Source organism: Chrysemys picta, chromosome 1 (genome assembly GCF_011386835.1).
Source record: "Chrysemys picta bellii isolate R12L10 chromosome 1, ASM1138683v2, whole genome shotgun sequence".
Lineage (NCBI taxonomy): Eukaryota > Metazoa > Chordata > Testudines > Emydidae > Chrysemys > Chrysemys picta.
The window spans coordinates 191,231,927-191,251,344 of record NC_088791.1 but is presented as its reverse complement, the minus strand read 5'-3'; the positions used below and the strand labels follow the sequence as shown (position 1 = coordinate 191,251,344).

The 19,418-nt window shown below is 42.6% G+C and overlaps 1 protein-coding gene across 36 annotated transcripts in view; it reads right to left on the bottom strand.

Moving 5' to 3' along the window:
- ITSN1 (intersectin 1) overlaps positions 1–19,418 on the bottom strand; it is a 200,261-nt gene that overhangs the window by 173,612 nt on the left and 7,231 nt on the right. For 5 of the 36 annotated variants that reach the window (XM_042855793.2, XM_065589957.1, XM_008165233.4 and 2 more), the window contains exon 2: positions 14,325–14,422. The exons of 28 other annotated variants lie outside the window; for them this stretch is intronic. The gene's annotated coding sequence lies outside the window, so the exon portion shown is untranslated. The remainder of the gene's footprint in view (positions 1–14,324; positions 14,423–19,418) is intronic. 3 more of the 36 variants (XM_065589962.1, XM_065589870.1, XM_065589893.1) reach the window with 1 other exon arrangement.

The following is a 19,418-nucleotide window of genomic DNA, read 5'->3' as shown; positions in this document are numbered from 1 at the left end:
AAAACAGAAAGGGAAGCTTCAAAGTTAATCAGAATATACAATTTTTTTTTTTTTTTTTAAGCATCCAGCTAGCGAGGCCCTGAGCAGGATCCCGGGGACAGCATCCTGGTAGAAATCATACCACTTTTTTACACCAGATCAGGGACCCCAGTCAATTGTCTCCTGTACTTCTCTTAGGTAGAAGTAAAAAATTTTCAGGCCCTATGTGAGAGAGGGCAGGGCAAGTGGTCTGGAAGGATAAAGAAGATAATATAGACAGAGATAAGGGGGGGGGGGGAGAAGAGGGAGCACTGAAAATACTGCAGAAAAAAATATCTATAAAAAAGGAATGGAATGAAGTTGCAAAGAAAAGTGGTACAACATACATATTACTATATTGACAGGATTTATTCCTTTAATTAACAGTGGGCATAACTTTGGGGTAACATGCATTTTTCACATGATTAGTATGTGTCCGATAAATTTTTCGGAACTGAAACAATATGAAGCTCTTTGATAATATCAGCCCTATGAGTTTGAGTGATGTGTAGCAGCGGTCTCCATATATCCCATTAAGGAAGTGGCAAGCTTTTGTCAATCCCTTTACAGGACAAAAATTCCTTTCAGTAAGAGGATAAAAGAATTAGTGCTGTTGGTGGCTTGTTTACTGTAGGTTTCAAATCTTAGGTCCATTGGATTTATGTTCCCTTTGGGCATTTCAATAAATCTATTTTCAGCACCTAGAAATGAGAGGCTCCTGCAGGGTGGATTAAAAAAAATTAAATACAAATCCAATTTAAATAAGTATGGGTTAATTTTAAAAAATAAGCCTATTTAAAATTAAATTTGAAATTGACAACTCATGTTAAGGCTTAAGTTAAATAAAAAAATATTAAGCAGTACATATTTGCTGCCAAGTCAAGCCACTGAACTGGTGGAAGTCATTGACTAAGCACCTGGAAACTAGTTTATTGAAGCACTAAATCAGCTTTTGACGGCAGTAGCCTTTCCTACAGGTAAAGAGAAAATATTTTCTTTGTTTACTAAACTAGTTCAGTTCAATGACTGATTCTTAACTTTTAATGACCTAAATTTGGATTGAAAAAGCAGGGAAGTATTTTTTCCTCTTCCAAACTATGAATCAAAACTAGATGTGGGAGGGTCAGATTAACTAGTTCTAAAATCTTTAACAGCATGGTGATCAGAAACAATCAGTTCAATTCATTAATTACAGAGACTTCCTTTGTTTAATAAATCAGTTTTAAATGCAAAACTTGCGTAAGAAAAAAAAAAATCGAAGTATTTAGCACATTTTAGTTTTAGTTAAAAAAAATTTCTATCCAAATAGAGCTCGCACAAATCATGAGTAAATAAATTAATCATCAAGTAAATAAGAAATGCATCATTCACAATTTTGTCATAATAAAAATAGTAAAAATTCAGAACCTGAATAAATGCAATGTAATCGCCTAAATAAATGTGTACAGATATAGTGTCCAGGTTAGCAAAAGAAGCACCAAAATTTAATATGAAGGTTGTATTTAGGTGAAAATCGACTTGTTTTAATGATTCCCAACTAATGAGAATCAACCTTTCTTTAGGAAAATAACTAAAGTAGTACAAATGCAAAACACAGTTAAAAACGGATTATCTAAATCAAGGTTTCCTGCTTGATGATTTAAATTACGACTAAAATATGTGACTTAAATTGCTTTTAGTTGACTCAATCCACCATGGAACGCAGTAATAATAAATTAAGATTTTGGCACTTTGAGTTAAAGTGTGCTGTGAAGCTGCCTCCATCTAAGACAGGGGTTCCCAAACTTGGTTTGCGACTTGTTCAGGGTAAGCCCCTGGTCGGCCACGAGATGCTTTCTTTGTTTACCTGAGTGTCTGCAGGTACAGCCACTAGCATCTCCCAGTGTCTAGGTTTCGCTGTTCTCGGCCAATGGGAGCTACAGGGAAGCGGTGGCCCAGCCCACACTACTTCCCGCAGCTCCCATTCTCCGGGACCGGTGAACCACAGCCACTGGGAGCTGCGAGCGGCCGTACCTGTGGACGCTCAGGTAAACAAAGCATCTCATGGCCCTGCTGACTTTAAAAGATCTATAAGAGGGGTGCGGAATAAAGCCAGGCGCTTAGAGACAAAGATAGGGAACTATCTCCCCCCCTCCCTACATCCTGTGCTCCACATGAGGTACCACAGTCTGCCATCCTCCCCCAAATTGAGCCCTAGAAGGCTTATCAGACATGCACTACCCCCACCTCTCAAAACCAACGAATCTTAGACTGTTCGTCCCCAAAGAGCCAGTTTGGGCCTGGTTGTGGCAGAGATGCCTCCCAAGATTCATGGGGCATGAGGCTTTTACATTTAAGATACACTAGGTTTCTGTATAGTGACATTTGGATAACTGGCTACCAAATGGAACCAAATCACATGAAATGCTGAGTACCTCCTGCAAGACAGTGGTTCTCGACACTTCACAGGATTATGCCATTAACCAAGGAAAAAAAAAAAAAAAAGATTACAGAAATTGCCTACAACTCTATCAAGAATTTGTGAAAATTATGTATACCACTTCAGGGCTATGAAGCGGCCCACATACTGTAATTATGACTTTACAGTTTATGGTCATGGATAAAATTACTAGAGAAATTAAGGGTAGAGTTGTTTTACAAATGTTTCGGTAACTGCACATGCTCAGTTTTCTGAAAAGTAGATCAGATAAAACTTGTGTGAGTCATTTAGCATTTTAGCCTCCCTCATGGTGTCAAGCTGGATAGAAGAGATACATGTAGATTTTTTATATGGCGCCCATTACCATGGTATCCGAGCACCTCTCAAAATTCCAATGTTGTTTAAAATTGACAGATTTTCTTTCCCACAAGAAAAAGGAAAAACTTATTGAGAAGAGAGTTCAGTGTCATATACAGATGAAAATCTTAGAGAGGAAGTTTGTAAACTAGTAGCTCACTTATTTTTCATATTGCGTTAGTTCTCAGAGTGGTAAGGGTTTCCAAATGGAGAAAGAGTACTTGCATCAGACCCCTTATCTGTTGTCTGTAGGTTGTAACGTACAAGCGAAGTGAACAACAGATGCTGACATGATTTGTTAGTTACAAGTTATCAGAACAGATATAGTTTGCTTTTGTCCCCCATCTCATTTTGCTAAAACCATGTCCATCCACAAAATTATATATGCTGCATATTATTATAACAAAATTTTTGTGCAGGTTTCCACGTAAATCACACAGGACACTTAGCAGATAATGGGGAGTTTCAAAATTTGAGTTACTGTGCCCATTTGATAGACTTTTCCTAAACCTTTCTGGCATCTTCATTATCTCCAAATAGTTTAACTTAGACACGCCAAGCTACATAGGAATTCCCATCACTGGCAATTCAGTGTTTTAAAGGAAACTAAGACAATTCCCCCTGCTGAAAAGGTACACTGAACCTTATGCTTTAAGCTATAGTTAATGTTGTACATATCTATCAATTCAGGTACTTAAGGAAAAATATACATGGGAACATGTGTTTGAGAAAGCTACACAGTTAGAAAGCCTGAAAGTTCTAAATTAAGTTTTTAACCTGAAACATCAAAATAGATTACTATAGTATTTAGACTTGTTGGAAGAAGTGTGCTATGGAGAAATCTGGAGGATGTCAGAGGCATAGCAGACCAACTCAACAAGGCTTCAGGTGGTCAGGGAGGAGACAGACATAAGTGGCAAAAGAACACACACACACACACACACACACACACACACACAAAAGGAGTACAGCTCCACAACAAAAAGACCCATGGCAGCAAGTCTCAGAGCCTGGGTCAACTGACTCGAGTTCACAAGGCTAAATATAGCAGTGTAGATGTTCAGGCTAAAGCTGGAGCCTGGGCTCTGAAATCTTCCCCTCCACCCCCCGGTTTGAGCCCAGGCTCCAGCCAGAGCCCAAGTGTCTACACTGCTCTTTTTAGCCCCATACGGTGAGTCCTGCAAGCCCAAGTTAGTTGACCCAGGCTCTGACACTCATTGCTGCACATTTGTTTTGTTTTTGCTGTGTAGACATACCTGAAAGGGGAAGTCAGAGCAAAGGAAATGCAAAGAGACCAGAGCTGAGAGATAGGTTTTAAAAGAAGATTAATTTTCAGGTCAGCCTTTCAGGGGTAAGAACTATATTCTGCCTGTAGTGTTGGGAGGGTTTTACATTCTACTAGGTCTGCTCCAAGGTATCACTATTTACATACAGCAGAACCTCAGAGTTACAAATACCTCGGCAATAGAGGTTGTTTGTAACTCTGAACAAAATGTGATGGTTCTTCTTTCAAAAGTTTACAACTGAACATTAACTTTACTATGCAGAAGAAAAATGCTGCTTTCTCTTTACTTTTTTTAAAGTAGTTTACGTTTAACAGATTACTGTACTGTATTTGCTTTTTTTGGAGGGGCGGGATCTCTGCTGCTGCCTGATTGTGTACTTCTGGTTCCAAATGAAGGGTGTGATTGACTGGTCAGTTCATAATTCTGGTGTTCAAACCTCAGAGGTTCTACTGTAATCCCATCTGGAGCCCAAAGAATCTCATTTTCTGGAAAAGCCTCCCTAGTGGAATCCTTGAACAAGGTCTCTAAAGTCTCACACAGTGCATAGCCCAACTGCAGAACCTTAACCTGTCTTCACTAGGAAAAAATGGTGTGTGAACTTGAGTTCACTAGGATTTTAATTCAAGTTAGCAACACACCTTTTCCCCCAGGGAAGACAAGATTGTAGAGCCAGCTGCATGGTTTGGTCTCAAACATGAAGGAGTGGGCTCTCAAGAGAGATGATCTACTGCTCTGAGTTGGTCAGTCAACCAAGGGGTGTGCAAACACCCTAACAGGCAGTGGTGAGCTGGAGCCGGTTCCCACCGGTTCGCAGGAACCGGTTTTTACATTTAAAAGCCCTTTTAGAACCGGTTGTTCCGCTCTAGCAGCTGTCCACCCTGTCCCCAGCTCACTTCCCCCTCCTCCCCTGAACGCTCCACCCCGTTCTCCTCCCCCTCCCCTGCTTCCCGCGAATCAGATGTTCGCGGGAAGCCTGAAACAAGCAGCAGGCAGGTAAGCTGGGGCATGGGGGGGGGGGGCGCGAGGAGGGCTCCAAGGAGGCGTGGCGTGGCCCAGTCCGGCTCCGGCTGAGCAGCCCCGGGCCCCCCGCGGCACCAGTCCCGACGGCTCCAGCCTGGGTCCCGGGGCACTGGTCCCGGTTGAGCGGACCCGGCCCTGGCCCCGACCGAGAGGACCCAGACCTGGCCGAGCGGCTCCAGGCAGCGCGGTAAGGGAGCAGGGAGGGCGTGTTGGAAGAGGGCAGGGGAGTTTGGGGGTTTGTGGGGGGGTGGCTAGGGGTCGGGGCGGTCAGAGGGCAGGGAACAGGGGGATTGAATGGGAGCAAGGGTCCCAGGGGGCAGTCAGGAAGGAGCAGGGGTTGGATGGGGCAGTGGGGGGCAGTCGCAGACAGAGAGAAGGGGTGGTTGGATGGGGCAGGGATCCCGGGGGGCCATCAGGAATGCGAGGAGGGGTTGGATGGGGTGGCAGGGGGCAGTCAGGGGACAGGGAAGGGGGGTGGATGGGGCAGGAGTCCCGGGGCGGGGGGCCTCAAGGAACATGGGGTGTTGGATGGGGCAGGAGTCTTGGGGGGGCACAACCCCCTCATGGGGTCAGTAGGAGGGAACCTGTTAGCAGTGATGAGCTGCCAAAATATTAACAGGGATCACTCCATGCATTATATTGACATAGCTAAACATCTGGTGGAAGAAGCGAGATTTAAAATTAAGGAGTGGGGAAACTTGGTGCATTAAGACTATGAAGTCATACTTTGTATGCTTGTGTAGCTTCCATTTCCTGAGTCTTGTTTGCACTTCCCTGATCCTTACCCCCAGATGTCTTGAAGGTCACAAGCCCACATGTATTAACATTTACTATCTTGTTTATTTACCATTATGAGGAGTGGTAGCACTGCTATTACTCTTTAAGAGTGCCCAAAAGTGTTCTTGGCACTTTAGTCCATGTAAAAAGACATCATCAACTATGCCCCAAACAGTTTATATTCCAGTTTTACATATGACATTATGGAGGGAAGCAACTAACAGTAAAAGAGTGAGAGTGGAGAAGGGTTACAACAAGAATACAATTATTTAGCTTTGTTAAGTGCACATCCTAGTGATTTCAATTAGAAGTGTTTTTTGTTTTTGTTTTTTAAAGAGTTGGTTCACTTCTTGTGGGCACCACTGAAGGAGCAAGTCTTAAGAGACATGAATGGAGGATAGTGTCTTGGAAGGTGTGCTCTTCATTGGGTACAACATGCAGTTGGGGGAATAGATAAGAACACAGTATTATTGGCAGAGCAGAGGGGAGTTACACAGGCAAGCTAATTTCTCAACTCATGCTAGCTCTGTAATACCATAGTACAACATATAGTCAGTATTGCCAACCCCAAAGTGCTCAAAAATCATGAACCAGGTCCCAGAGAATCACGAGATGAGCTTCAGAATCTCATGACTAACAATTTTTTTAATTCTTTATTTGTTGATTTGAGATTTTAGGAGGCATTTGGGTCACATTTTCAATTTTTTTTCCCCTCTGCAACCACATGGACTAGACATGGGGTTCTCAAACTTCATTGCACCGCAATCCTCTTCTGACAACAAAAATTACTACACAACCCTGGGGGGGGGGGGGGGCACTGAAGCCTGAGTCCCATCACCCCGCACAGCGGGACCAAATCTGAAGCCCAAGGGCTTCAGCCCCAGGCAGGGGGCCTATAACGTGAGCTGCGCCGCACAGGGCTTAAGCCCTCAGGCTTTGGCCCTGTGTGGTGGGGCTCGGGCTTTGGCCTCGGGCCCCAGCAAGTCTAATGCCAGCCCTGGCGACTGCATTAAAACGGGGTTGTGACCCACTTTGGGGTCCCAACCCACAGTTTGAGACCGCTGGACTAGAAAAAAATTGTTACATTGAAAGCTAATATTTTAATATAGTCACTTGTCTCAAGAAGCTGGGATTTTAAGTAAAACATTATATATCGTAACAATTACTACAAAATCTTGAGTTGGCAACACTGAGAACTGTTGGTCTTATACAAACAGCAGATCAAGTGACAGACCTCAAGAACTTGACAGCATCTCTAATTTCAAGCCTACTTACCTCAGGAAGTCTGAATTTAGCATTGTGCACTATAAACAACTCTAGCAACACAAGGAAATAATAGGCTGTTTGGAGTAAAAGATGAATTTATAGCTACAGAGAAGAGAGTATGAACTTTTGTAGGCCTCAAGATGAGCTTGCCTTTAAAAGCAATAAGAAATCATGTTCAAGGTCTTCTGATGCCATACATATAGGTTAAAATGGATTCTGAATCAGAGACAGACAGACAGACAGACACACACACAGTATAACCAGTATGGCCACCATAAAAATACACATATGCCAAGTGCTCTAACCATATTGGCAGTTTCTAGCTAGATAGCTACGTGCGGTTTAGAACCCAAAATTCAGTTTGAAAGGATTTGATTTTTATTGGTACATGTTGATAATTTCCACACACAAACATACATACATATATATTTTCCATAAAAATATACAGATAAGCATTGTAAGAAAAATGTTGCTTGAGAACTTAGAATTTGATTTAAGGATATATTTACTTTGCATATTTTGACATGATGTTGACAATTTGTGTTTTAACGGTTATACAGCTTAACAGTTCAAATCTCAAGATCTACTGCAGGGGTCTCAAACTCAAATGACAAGGAGGGCCACATGAGGACTAGTTCATTGGCCCTAGGGCTGCATCACTGACACCTCACCCCTCACCGCCCCCGCTCCACCCTTTCCATGAGGCTCCACCCCTGCCCCGCCTCTTCCCACCCTTTCCCCTAAGTCCCCACCCCAACTCTGCCCCTTCCCTGCCCCCAGAGAGTGCAGGAGGAGTGTGGTGGGGGCTCAGGGCAGGGAGTTGAGGTGCAGGGTGCGGCGGGGGGCTCAGGGCAGGGAGTGCAGGAGGTGTGCAGGGTGTGACAGAGGGCTCAGGGCAGGGAGTTGGGGTGTGGCAGGGGGCTCAAGACAGGGGTTTGGGGTGCAGGAATGGTGAGGGGTGCGGCAGGGGCTCAGGGCAGGGAATTGGGGTGCAGGAGGGAGTGCGGGGTGTGGCAGAGGGTGGGGTTCAGGCAGGGGGCTCAGGGCAGGGGGTTGGGGGGCAGAAGGGGTGTGGGATGCGGCAGGGGGCTCAGGGCAGGGGGTAGGGGGCAGGAGGACTTCGGGCTCTGGCCCGGAGCCGCTTACCTAAAGTGGCTCCAGGATGACAGCAGTGCACACCAGGGCCAGGGCAGGCAGCCTGCTTCCCTGCCTGCCCCGCTCCACGAAGCGGCTGGAACCATATCCTTGTGGCCCCTGTGGGGGGTGGAGGGCTCCACGTGCTGCTTGCTGCTCCTCCAGGTACCTCCCCCGAAGCTCCCATTGGCCGCGGTTCCCTGTTCCCGGCCAATGGGAGCTGGGGCAGTGCCTGGAAACCAGGGCAACACACGGAGCCCTCTGCTCTCCTCCTCCCCCACCCCCCAGGTCGCAGGGACATGATGCCAGCCGCTTCAGGGAGCGGCGCGGGGCTCGAGGGGGGCAATCCCGCGGGTGTAGTTTGACCACCCCTGGCCTGGAGGTAGGCTGGGGGGGCGCGCAGGACGCTTGGCGGGCCACAGGAAATAGCCTCGCGGGCCGCCTGTTTGAGACCCCAATCTACTGTCATTAAATAATTATCTGACACTGCCCCCATAATTTCTCAAAACTGTGAAAATATAAAATCAATTAAAAAATTCTTAAAAATAAACCAACTATAAAAAGACTCTCCACCTCTGCCAAGCCTACCTACGGTCAACCATCCAACCAGATACCATGAAGAGATAGAATTGGGGCTGGACAAGAATCACAAGGCCATTATTGTTAGACCATCTGCATATTTCCCCTTTAAAAACAAGTCACAACATTCATTCAACACACAAATACAAATTTAATACAATATTAACATTTCTAGAGCTACAACAGCTCTCTGGTTATATCAGTTACTGGTTTCTTAAGGCATGGATCTAAAAAGATACATGTAGGTTTCCAAAGCAGTACAAGTATACTTATTCTACCACATTAGTGTATATAAACCAGGGGAAAAAAAACAAGTAAATGCCCCCTTTCACAAATGCTAGCAAAAAATTACTTATATGGAGACAAGATTTGCTATGCAAACAAGTTTCATTTCTCATTTGCTTAGCCCTTGCGTGAAACAGTGTTTCAAACTGTGTTCCTTTAAATGCAAAGCCTTATTGTGGTACAATGCTCCTTCAAAATTGTTCACTAGAATTTTTTTCCAGCATATGTTTAGAGAAAAAAAAAAAAAAAAAGGCAGCAGTAAGTAATCCTCAGTAAGGCCTGACAAAAAGCATTGCCAAGAGATGCACAGACACCTTTTAGGCCATTTACTCACGCTCACTTTTTGCGGTGAGAGATGTAAGTGACAATGGTATTGAGCTACAAGATTTTCGATACATGGCAGCAGTTCAGGTTTTCACTTTAGTTCATGCAGAGCATCTCACTTTATGATGATTAAGCCAGTATTCTTCAGGGTTCAAGAACAAAAAGCATGAATATGACAGAAGTTAAAGAGGGGACTAAGACAAACATGCAGGATGTATGCTCTAGCTAACCTATCGTTCTTCAAGCTTTGCCTATCTGGCTGGAAATTTGAATACTAGAAAATGCACTTTAGTCTATTCAAAACAGAGACAAAAACAAAACAGAAACAGAGTCTTATATTAGGTCCCCACAAAAACCTGCAGCTTCTGACACTGCAATCATTGCTTTATCCTTTGAAAAATTCTGGTTGGCTTAAAAGTCCAAACTGTGAATCTTAATGGAGGCCTTTCACAAGAAATTTGATTGGCAGCAACTTAGCACTGAATGCTTTGATAGTGTTTAAGAATCTCAAAGAATGTAGATGAATCATTAGAGCCAAGCTGAAATAGTGGTCAAAGATTTACACAGCACAGAGCAATCTGAACAAATGTATTAGCTGCCAACAACAACAACAAAAAGTATTCCTTAGAACACTAGTATTCCTAGACAAAATGAATAATCAGGAACAAGCTAGAAAAAATTCAGCAGACAGTTAAGGGAAAACATTCATTTATATAAATAAAATGTAAGTGTTTGTTGCCTGCTGGGCAAACTTGCTAGGAGCACTGGCTGGCATGACTGATAAGGCTGAAAAATGAAAACTGGCCTCCCACTTCAGTGTCCTTGTAAACACCAAAAAGTAAGAGAAAAGTAGGAGTTGTCCACTTTGTTCCTACTTCAGGCTAAAAACTTCCATTGACTTCAATGCGTTTTGGATCAGGTCCTAAACAGGAGGTTCCTTATATGTCAATGGTGTGAGCCCCAGAGCTCTCTGGGAATGACATTCCAATGCAGAAAGAACAATCAGACTGCTCCTAAAGTAAACAGTGTCTTTAAGGTGACAATAATTTGCACTATTCTATTTCGTAACAAAATATAGTGCCTGAATGGCTCCTTAGTATGGAGCCAGGTATGTGCTTAGATCTTTTGCTTGCAGTTTGAAGTGTACTGGTTAAGTCAGCTATTCCAAACGGTAGGCCATCTTAAAGGAATTCTAGAAGGATAGCCAAAGCTGAGGTACGCCGGCAACCTTGCCCATATCCTGAACCATAGATTATTGATTGTGTTTATTATCTGTACAAGTACCTCTTCTCATTAAAAGAACTCAAGTTTAGCCCATTTGGATCCTAGTGATAGGTTTGGCCTGGGGAGAGATACTCCCTGTATAAACAGGAAAACAGGTTTGCTTGTGGACATGCTGATCAGATCCAAAAAAACCACCACAGCCTTCTCAACCAGTACAGTGCTATCAGTAACACCTGAGCTGTCTTTCTTGATCCCCTTTGTTAGCATGGACATTCACTTCAAAAAGCAGGGAAGGAATCATATCTATATATAAAAAATACCTACCAATTCTAAGGCAGACGTGACTGTCAGTTTTATAGCAACATTAAATGTCAAGCTTAAAACAGAAACCCAGTTCCAACCTGAACTGTGGAATGCGTGTTCCTACAATGCTAAAACAATTAAGTTTACATACAAATCATCTAGAGGTGCAAGAGAAAGTAAGACATAGTACTAAAACACTAGTCCTGCCAGAAATATGAGTAACCAGATTCAGACTGCCCATGGTCACAGTATCCACCTATCGCACTGTTAGTATAAGCCATTAAAAAATAGTAATAGAGATACCCTAACCTGGGGCAAGGGGGGGGAGAAAGAGAGAAAGAGCGTTTAGTACATTTACAATTACTTTGCCAAAATCATTATGACTTTATCCAAAAAGCTATAATGCTTCAAAGCAAGAAGCTGCCAAAATATTTTTCAAACCAAAATGATATGAACATAAGTTCCAAACACCTTCCCAACAAGTAGAAGTTTACCTTTTCAAGAAGGGAGGGAAGAGTATGTTAGTCTCTGCACCCAGGACAGATAAAAAGCATCCACTGAAGTTTTTAGACCTATCACAGAACTAGGGCAGTTTGGAATTACTCCCGAAGACAAGACAGATCTAGAGACAGATGAAGCCATGGGCACAAGAGGACTTCAAGATACAATGTAATAGGGTCTTCCCAAACTGAGGACACACATCTGGCATAGACATTTTGCCTACCAGATGTTACTCTTTCAGGGAAGCACTTATCTTCCTCCGCTACATTTATTGTTACATCGCCATCTCAGTACCAGAACAACTTTACTAGAATGTCCCTTCACTGTATGAATTCCTTGAAAGAGAGTTTTCTGGATTGCCGCTGTCTCAAGCAGATTGATGTGCATCTGTATTTTAAAGCACGGCCTCTCTGCCATAGGCCTGCAAGCACCCCAACTAAGCCTTTCAACCCCAGAAAATGGAACCAATGACCAATGGAATTCTAGAAGGAAAATCCTGTGCCTTCAGAAGGTGGAACTCCTGACCCAAAAATCTCCTTCTTGACCCCAGACTTTTCCCCATATTTCAGTCTGACAACCAAGGTGTAAACTGCACCTTATGGAACGGGTCTCCTCGGCCACGCATTAGAGCAAAAACTCAAGTTAGGCTTAAGGTCAGTTTTAAAGACTTTTCACAACATGTTTTCAAGCTTTTCTATTGTTCTCTCACAGTATCTTAAAACTAATAGCCCTTGTCTGGGCAGGTGACTAAAATTTTCCCAGTGATTCTCCCAGAGTCAGGCATTTTTTTCCCAGACACCATATACCAAAAGTACTACTGTAGAACCCAAAAAATGGCTTGTTATCAAACTCTTTCTCCATTCACTTTGGTGACTAATTCAGGTTTCCCAACACTGCCACTTGTTTCTCAACTAGAGGACCATTTGTCAAAACCATCACAGCCCTGTAAGGAAGGAAATACTTTCCTTTCTAACAGGTGAAGAGTCAGACACTAGTACATGATGTCTGATACAAAGAACAATCCTTTACCAGTGTGACTTTTCTTCAGTCCAGTTACTTCCCCCGTTCTTCCCCCTGCATCAGTTCAGAATCAGTTTTTGCTGCCTTCACTAGGTCAGGTGGTATACTGGCTAAGACCCACAAAACTGATGGAGTAAAATACCCAAGAACATTTCTGAAGCTAGAGATTGAAACAGTAGCTTTGATTTCCAGCAAATGATCCACTTTGGCTTGATTTTATTGAAGGTAGTGGGTTTTGTTTTTTAGTGAGTTTCTCAAACAGAAGTTTAAGTCTACTGGCTGAAGAGTAATTGACTTAGTGGTCAATTACCATTGGTGCAGGTGCCAGTTACTCAAGTAGTAACTCAATATTTATCTGCCCAGAATGGCAGGTTTGATCCATCTTGTGTGAAGGATCTTCAGTTACGAGTTTGAAGCTGCCAACTGATTTTGTGGGCACTCTTAGAACTATTTGCACTAAATCGACACAAAGCGACTGGAGAGGACCATGGAGGCTTTTTAAGAAATTATGTCAAGACTCTTATTGCCAGGCTGAGATCTGAAGTTAGAGGCACAAAGTGGCAACACGAGTTATTTACCTGTTTATTTTAAGAAGACAAACATATTTTGCAACAAGCCTTATGGTTGACCATACAGCTGGTTTCCTTCAATGCCTATGGTAGTGACAAGTTTCAAATGCAGATTTAGGATTCCTAAGTATTAATGAACCAGATTTAGTTACCCATATGATTGCAGCTACTAATCAGCTCATATTTTCACTAAAATTCTCCATAGGCCTCCTCACCCACCAAACGACAAGTCTTGTGTGGTAGACAAAAAGATTAAAACTAAACCTTTCCAAAAGAAAATCAAGCTGCATTATTAGAGTACAAAGTTAAAAAGAAGGTCTTGTCTCAAACAGATGTCACTAAGTAAATCCATCCAAGCCCATTTTCTTAGTGACATTGTTTGCAATGCAAACATCCACAGTAAATGAGTTCTGATCCAGTGCCTAAGTAAAGCCCTCCATCTATTTTTTTTAAACTATTCTGAAACAAAAAGAAAAATTAAAATATTAAATTCACCCACCAAATTTAGCACTGTAATGATATTTTGAAAGGAAAAAAAAACTTGGTGTAATTGTTTGTCAGCAGCTTGGGATACCATTTTAGCCTTTTAGGCCTTAAACTCATTTTTTCCCGAAACATGCAAACAAGTTGCTATGCTGATCATGCCATCTACAGCTGGACGTAATTTTCTGCAGTTTTGGAAGATTTAAATGTCCAATAGCAGCATCAAATATACCTTTGAGAGAGAATCAGACCTGTGTGTGGATGCAGCAAACAACTTGTTAAAGTCAGCACTGGGATGTCTGAAGTATTTCATATACTTGTGTCAAGAGCAGATTCCAACTATTGTGTTGGGCCAGATGACTCAAGATTCAGCTATGGACAGAGGTTTTACAAGGGGCTGACTAATGACTCTCAGAAGTTCCTATTCCCAATAGGTCTGCTCCAATAGTTCCCATTCAGTTCTCCTGCCGTCACCTGTCTCTGGGTAGGGACTCTTATTCCAGTCCCTTCTGGGTGCTGGGGGAGGTGGTGGGGTTTTAAGGCTGCAGAGCTCCCTCCCATATACTGAACTATCCCCAGCAAGCAAGTTTGCCTAAAGGCCAGAGCCTGTGCTTTGCTTTCTCTCCAAGGGGTATGAACAGTGTATTGCCAGCAGTTACGAGTTACTACACAGCTTTTTCTAAGCAAGTACACTTATTCTTAAGGTAAAAGCATTACAGAGAAAAACAATACGTTTCTATACACATGCTGAAAGCTTACCAGGGATCATCCATGAGTCTTATGGGGCCCTAGTAGGTCAAGTCCTTCCATCCTTTCTGCAAGGATTGCCTTCCCCACCTTGGAGAGAAATCCATTTTCTGGATCAGGAAAAAGGCCCCAAGTCAGTTTAAATGCAGCATTTTTAGAACAAATTCCCTTTCTTTGCCTTTTTAGTCTCTGGAAACCCAGTATGAACCAGTATGTGCCAACCACCCTAGGGGAAGGTACCGCTCTGGAGGTGTTTACAATGTGAGTGATTCACTTTAATTAAGGCTACGTTTCAGTCACGAGTATTTTTAGTAAAAGTCATGGACAGGTCACGGGAAGTAATCAAAGTTTACGGCCCATGACCTGTCCATGACTTTTAATGTATACCCCTAACTAAAACTTGGGCCGTGGGGGGGGGGGGGGGGGGGGGGGAAGGGTGGTCCCAGGACCCCCGCTGGTGCTGGGGGGGGGGGGGGGGAGGGAGAGGGTTGGTGGCAGCATGCAGCCCGGGACCCCCACTGGTGCTGGACATGGGGAGCAGGAGCAGTGCATGGCCCGGGATCCCCCTCTTGGCTCTGTGTGTCCCTGCAGCTCCTATGGGGAGAGGCAGCCAGTGGCTCCACGTGCTGCTCCCACCACAAGCACCAGCTCTGCAGCTGCCATTGGCCAGGAACCACAGCCAATGGGAACTGCAGAGGCAGCACCCGCAGGCATGGGCAGTGCACAAAACCCCTTGGTCCCTCCACCTAGGAGCTGTAGGGATATGCCGGTGGGGGAGCCAGGGAGCCCCACCCCAGGTAAGTGCCACCCCGCACCGCAACCATCTGACCCAGCCCTGAGCCCCCTCCCACACACCCAAACTGCTACCACCCCAGGGGCTGCCAGGAAGCCCCTGAGCCAGCACCGGCCACAGCAGAAGTCACGGAATCCGTGATTTCCGTGACAGACATGCAGACTTAACTTTAATCACTATTTTAGTTTCTGAAGGAGCTTTGGTAGCCATCCCCTCTGGAATAGAACACAATCATACATCCAATCCATGGCCCAAAGTAATATTGTCTAAAATTTATATATGTTTCCCCAAAGATACTGCATACCATTGCAGTATCTGCCAGAGAGCATTCTTCAGATAAATGAAGCCGAGCATTGTGGAAGTAGTTTCAGGGAAAGTTCCCTATGAGCAACAATGGAGGCAGGCACTAGTTACTTACTGGGGAGAATAACTCAGAGGCAGAAGGGCTAGATTAGTGGAAACACAAGCCTCCCTCACAGAAGGATGCTCTAGTGTGAGATGAGAACACACAAAGACCTTGACTTTTCCATCAGTTAGGAGGTTCTACAGGAAATGAGGGTGAAAGAAAGGTGTTTGATAAATTTGAAACATATTAGCTGTAGGTTATGGAAGAGGGAACACCCAAAGAGGCCAGAGAGAACATCTTCACAGGTATCTCAGCAGTGTGAATGGCCTAGTATGCAGGTAAGATAGTAGCTTCTTGTCAGACCCCTTCCATCAATCTCCCTTCTGGTTGTAATAAGAGGAGGCCCTGAGACATAAAACCTTGGTATCAGAGGCCCAGTATGAGGCCTGAACTGAAGTAATGATCAAGACATTGCTAATATAAAGCAAAGGTAGGCTGTGAACCAGACGCAGGCCCTGCTCACGGAAGTTGGCTAGAGCATGTAAGCACTAATAAGATGAAGATATGCCAGGATGGCACCCACACAGATAACAAGGAACAGGCAGACCCAGCCTAAAGACAGTATAGAAAGGACAATATGATGGATAGGTAAATGAAAGAACAATACAATGGATAGCTGATGAATAGACAATATGATGAATACAGTATGATGGATAGACTTATTTGTTCAAACCTATCAGCATCATGAGAAAGGTAACACGCTAATGCATAGAGGAGCTGTACCTCAGTGCGTTCAATGATGCGAAGCCTGTTTGTACCTGTATATAAGAATGCATCCCTGAGTGGACATCTTTATCTGGCCTAGGGGGCAATGGCAAATTCCACCACTGACTGAGCCGGTCCATTGTCAGGGGGCAAATATTCATATAAGGTCCTGTAGAGTCTGCGGGAAACTATTACTGTGCTTTGTCTGACAATAAACCTGACACCGTTGTGGTGCTCTGCTCTATTCAATGATGATAGCAGTCGGCTGCATGTATGTGTGTTCTCCCTGTGTGCTGTCCCAGCTCTACACAGATAGCTGACACTCAGATCTCGAGCAAACCGTCCAATGACCACAGACTCTAATAAGGTACGAAGGCACCTGGCATACCGGGTATCTGATACCAAGGGTTTATGTCTCAGGGCCTCATCTTACTACACTGGTCATTAGGTACATTTGGTATATGAACTGAAAGTTTTATCCCTCAACTACTAGCCTAATGACTAAGCCTTTTATAATGGGAGGAACCAGATGAGTGTGGCATAGAGCCAGCAATGTCTGATTTAAGCCAGTTGAAGATTCCCTACAGGAGAAATCCTCAACTGCCCAGCTAAGACAGCTTTAAGACCCCACTAGTTAGTGAAAAGTTTGATTATTTTTTTAACTCTGCCCATGCTGTTCCACAAAAATAAGTAGTCTTGCTTCTAGAAAAAAAGTTCATTTTCCAACAAGCCACTAGCAGCATTTATACAGCTACAAAACAACAAGACAGAAACAAGAATTCTTAAAATCACAATGTGGTTCTCCAAGAAGCAACCTACAAGGTTCTCTAGGGAGTATAGTTTCATTTTGTTTAACATCAGGAGCAAAAGAACATGCTGCAAGGTCTAAACAGGTCAGTGGATGTTTCTTGACTTTGTCATTAAATGGCTTCAAATGCCACAAAAAGCTGTCTCTGGTCCATCAATTTAAATTAATAGTTTTCACACACAAATATCAGCTACAGTCTTACATTTTTCTTTTAAATTTAAGTTTGTTATTTCAATTGGACAATGAAAACTGAAAAAAAAAAATCAAGCTAGAAAAGGGAATACATAATTTAAAACCATTTGTTAAGTATTCAACCAGCAGAGTTCTTTTGAATTTCTGCAAAAACTTTTTCCACAGTACTTAAAATGTTTGTTGGGATTCATTCTGTTCTTTCTAGTTCAATAGGCAAACAGATTTGCAATCTGAGGAGGCTGAATAGTACAAACAAAGGGTCTGGCATTAAATTGAATATTGCATTTTAAAAAGGGACAACTTGAACACAGACACACAACTGAAAAACATTTCTGATAACTGGAAAGAGTTTGCAGGTTTTTCCCCCCTAGTTTACTTTGTGCATTGGAAAGCACTGTGAGAAAAGGGCCTTATGAACATCAAGAGTGGATCAGATTTTTTTTTTTTAAAAGAGGAATTTAAATAGTATGTCTGAAGTCTTTAAAGGCTTTAGCAAAAACTGGACTTTAATATACTAAAATCTAACTAGCTGTTAGGGGAAGTTTGATTAATTTATTAACAAAACAGAAATCTAGGTTGATATATAAGAAAAAATATTAAAAAGTTACGGTATCTTTTATCCTGAGAGGTTCAAGAGTGCTTTAAAATGTATTTCTATGGCAGTAATCCCTAGAAGTCTCAGTCATGGACCAGGGCCTCACTGAGGTAGGCAATGAACAAAGAATGAAAGACAGTCCTTAAAAACTTTTGATTTGTAAAAATCTTTACGACAACAAGAGAAAACATGGATACAGACAGAGGGAGCACAATGAAACCGCGTAACTGTATTGGTCAGCATAATGGCAGTCATCTCAACAAATCAGCTGAGAAGTATTTTGCAGGCATCAGACCAAAGGAGAGTAAATGAATTTTAACCACATCTCTTCCGCTTAAAATAGAATCCAGACAGTTCAGCTAAAAGTTCAGCTTACTCACTGTTACCAATGTAGAAGTTTATATAGCATCTAAATACAGTGTTTAAGTCCCTGATCCTGCAATGATTTCTCCACAGGTGGACACATCCACTGGCACATATCTCAATGACTTCAAGCTCTACATGGGGCAAGCACACATCCATCTGGAGTAGCTTGCAGGATCAGGGATTAACACAGCAAATTAATCTAAACACTGTTTAATATAATTGACTAGGTAATTCAATAAATTTTTTCTATTTTTTATGCAGAATAGGATACTACGAGAATGACCTATCAAAATTTATCTTTAGGATGTTACAAACCACCATATTTTAATAAATTTATACACTAAATACAGTCTACATCTGAAACTTGTATATTTCAAATTGTACGCAAGAATATTCTAGCCCCAACTGCTAGTCAAAGTATTTCACTACCACTTAAATCTTGTTACATTTGCTACTATTACTTATTCTAAAAGGCTTTGATTAAAAGAGATGAAGAAGCAATATAAAAATTTGAGTTGATTGTTGCATGGAATCTCTGCAGATTCTATCATTCATCATTTAATATACAAACACTAAGGTTCCAGAACTCAGCGTCACACTTGAAAAAAAGCGCTATTATTTATGAAGCAAGATATTTTTTGGGGGTAGGGGCGAAGAGTGTTCATTAGGATCCAATTCTCTTTCATTTTCATGTTTTCTAAGTGGATTTTTCTGTTGTTGTGACTGACAATGGGACTATAAGATCAAGAGTACATTATGTAACAAGTTAGTGGAAGAGGTTAAATCATGGATTATTGGTCATTATAGCAAGAGATGCAGCAAACACTGTAGTTGAGAATTTGCATGAGAATTTCCATCCTAAACACATTCATAGTTGCTATTTGCTTTCCAAAGTGATCATCGTGGAGGTCAAGATTTTCTAGGTTTCATCTCTGCTCCGAGATTTTTTTTTTTTTTAATTTGAACAAAAACTTCTCAGCTGTTTATATACAATATTAGTGGCAGAATAAGGGAGAGAGAAAAATCCAATTAGACATTCCCATTATAAAGACAATTAAGACTTTTGAAAGAGCTCTACAGCTGAAGCAGCCATGGATAGTAAGCTAAGCTCGATATAGAAATAGCCCTGGTTGATAAAGTGTCTGTGTTCCAGCAAAAATTGGTTTTGACCTTTGAAAGTCATCTATACAGCTCAGTTTGCGCAACTACTTTGAGAAGCTTCTGAAGTGTGCACCTAGGAA